Genomic DNA, 3470 nt, shown 5'->3' on the forward strand with positions numbered 1-3470 from the left:
CCAACCTTGATTAGTAAATTTAGTATGACTAATTTACTACCCGCTTAGTATTGAACCTATGGGGTCACACACTAACGAGTGTTCTAACCTTTGCTGTAGAATTATTTAATTATTATTTTGATTTGATCAAATAAATAATTATATTAATTCAAATGAAATATTATTATATTCTTTGCTAGCACCAAGAATATAATAATAGTATGATAATATTATATATTATATGAGATTTGAGAATAATTAGTTATTCTGTATCTAAACTTGAATTCTAAATTTGGATGAGATCCTAACTGATTAAATTGAGTTTGACCATTGAACTGACTCACTTTGAGAATTCTTAATGGTTATAATTACCGTATATTTGTCAATAGGATATTCTCAAGATGAATATAACCTAACTGATTCTGTTTCAAATTGAGTTATGATATGATTCATAAATTTAAAAGATTCAAGTTTAAAATAACAAGATATGATTTAAATTTGAATTGAGAATCAAATTTAAAATCAGTAACAAATCTCATACTATATATATGTATGCCAAGAGTAGAGGAATGATGAGAAACAGAAGAGAATAATAAGAGTTTTATTCCTTTGCCTCTACACACATAAATGTATGTGAGCGTAATTCTTGGAGAAGAATTTTATGGCGTGCAAAGAGTTGCAAGAGGTTTCTCAATTTAGATCAGATGTCCATCGGTCAAGGAGTTGACAGCAAAGGTTGGTCTCGGTGTGGATACGTATAGTGCCTTCGTACCATCGAAGGAGAAAGTGATTTTTTACTAGCGTACATAGGTATGTAGATCTGATCTATATATTATTATTGGAATAAAGTTTAAGCACAAAATAGATCTTTAGGATTACCTTCTTTTCTTCCGCTGCGTGTTATGAACACATGGTAATCCTTCAATGCCTATTCTATTTTGAGAGATTTCTATTTGGTTAACTGGTGAACCGGTTAACTTCCAAAGTGCATAACTAATTTTCTAGGATAGCCATAGCTCTGAAATTTGAACTAAATGAAGTAGACACCATAAGGTTTCATTTGGTTTTAGTTTTATCACAAAAGCTTTTCTACATCAGGAGGTATCCATTCAGGAAATCACTGCTCTAAATTTGTAAATCATGTTTAGCCATTAGTGAGCAGTAAAATGTTAAAGCCTATAACTTTTAATCCATAACTTCTAAAATTCTGAAATTTTGAGGGAACAAAATATACATCATGAGGGTTCTATAAAAACTATTTGCACTCAATTTTGAGTTTAGGATCAATACCAGTAACTCAAACAAGTCACAGGAATTACCAAACGAGTTTCAGAATTGCATGTTAATAAAATAATGAACCTTCCATTTTATAAATTGCGTATTTAATTCTATAAAAATGGGATTACCCCAATATTTGGACACAATGTTCTTCACATGCCAATATTTCAACTCTTTTTGGTTTCAACCCAAAAACCCATCAGAATCAAAAGTTGTGTAGGTTGGAAGTTGCTACTAGATTATTTTGAAAACAAATTTTTGAGCAGAATCCATTTATTTTCAAACATTTTTATCTTCCAATTACTCATCAGAAAATTATGAAATTTTGAGAGGATGATATAACCTCATCAAGGATTACCAGGGAATTATTACACGTTTTTTGACTGGCTAGATTTTTTCCAGAAATTCGCGAAAGTCGCTGCCTAATTTTTAGTAACCATATTGACAGAATTTGGCTTAGATTCTAACTAACCATTTTGGTTTCCTAAGCTTCCTATCATCTCTTAATCATCTTCATCATTATCAAACATAAACCAACATCATAGCTAGTAGCAATTACTTATTTCATCATCAACAAGCATCATTCACATAATCACAAATATACAATTACACTAGCCTAACCCCTACCTCAATGGAGTCCACTCTTTGATCACCAATTTGGTTTAGGCTCTCTCTTCCTTTCTTGGTCAGTTTCACTCCAAGATTTGGCCAGCTTCTTTTCTTTACCATCCCTTGTTCTCCTTGCTTAGCTTGATTATCTCGATGAAGTGGTGTGGCTGGAGGCTTGAGGAATCATGTGGATGTGGTGAAGATTGGAAGAACTCCCTTTTCTTCCTCGGTCACTCTCACTCTTGACTCCTCTCTTCCCCTAACTCCCTTCTCATCTCTTCTTCTTTGTTTTTTGTTTACACTTAATACTTAACATGACTTATATGAAGAATGATATGATGATAAAAGGATGGATGATTAAAAAGAGGTGTGGTTCGGTGACAACAATTAAGAAAAGACACTTGTCTAAGTGCATATGTTCCATCATTAATTACTTCCTATGATTTATCACCCTTGGCTAATATACGGAGTTAAGCCAGCAAAAAAATAAGAGAGAGAGTATGGTTTAATTATGATTATGTGGCTTAATCTAGAGAGTGGTTTGGTTAAGGAAAATTCGGTTCGATTTTAATTAAGCTAGGTATTTCGGTTCTTTATTTTTCTTCTAGATAATCTTTATAGTGGCTTCACGAATTTAGATTAAAGATAGCTTTCATGATGTTTTGGCCGAATTCCCAAAGAGAGGAAACGGAATTGTTCAATAACTAAACTGTAAGATTACCGTTTTCGAACCGTATCGGTTTAAACAACTGGCAATTGAGAAATCAGCAGTAGAGAGTATCTCGACTTTGAATCAAATTTAGAATATTCTACTAAGCTAAAATTATTAAGAATAGCTAGTAGTAAATATTTCATATATGAATTTAACTCGTCAGTTAAATTCATAGTTATCGTTACGATTTTTGGCGTAGGACACACTTTTATCTCTCACGGTATATCTATTTTTTTCACTTATCAAGTCTAATTCCGCCTTATTATTTTATGATGAGGTGATTCTCAGATATTTATCGAATTTCTCATTATATAATTTCTGAGAATAACTATGTAGAGAATCAAGGTGTTATATAGCGCGCACGCCACGTGTCACTTGACATGTAAAATCAAAATAGTCCCTGAAAATCCATATGTAAGTCATTTTCATCCCTAAAATTTTAAAAATTAATTAAATTAGTCGTTATATAAATTTCTTTTATTTTTTCTTCATAATATTAAATTTAAAATATTTTTTGATAGTACTAATTTTAATATTATTTTTTAGACTTTAATAAATAAAATTTTCTTTACATAAAATAATAAAAATATTTAAATTATTATAAAGTTATTTTGTCATTTGTATTTTAAAATTTTATATTTTTAAATTATAATTTTTTCATAATAATTTTTTTTATTTAAATGAGTTTATCAAATTATGGTTTCTGTTGAGTGTGGCATGTGCGTAAACCGCTATAGGCAGTAGTGGTTTATGTGTTTGGGGGCGTGTGCGTAAACTGTTAGAGGCAGTAGCGGTTTACGTTGAGTGTGCTTATAAAACCGTAGAAGACAGCCGCAAATTCCTCATTTGGTGTGGATTTTGAGTTTGGCTAGAGAGAGGGAGGAGCACTTTG

General features: G+C 31.2%; 1 long non-coding RNA gene across 1 annotated transcript in view; it reads right to left on the reverse strand.

Moving 5' to 3' along the window:
* The window catches only part of LOC110263122, a 15924-nt gene extending 13794 nt beyond the window's left edge, over positions 1-2130 (reverse strand). The window contains exon 1 of the long non-coding RNA XR_002348211.1: positions 1885-2130. This is a non-coding gene — a long non-coding RNA (uncharacterized LOC110263122). The remainder of the gene's footprint in view (positions 1-1884) is intronic.

The sequence above is a fragment of the Arachis ipaensis genome, chromosome B06 (assembly GCF_000816755.2).
Source record: "Arachis ipaensis cultivar K30076 chromosome B06, Araip1.1, whole genome shotgun sequence".
Taxonomy (NCBI): Eukaryota; Viridiplantae; Streptophyta; class Magnoliopsida; order Fabales; family Fabaceae; genus Arachis; species Arachis ipaensis.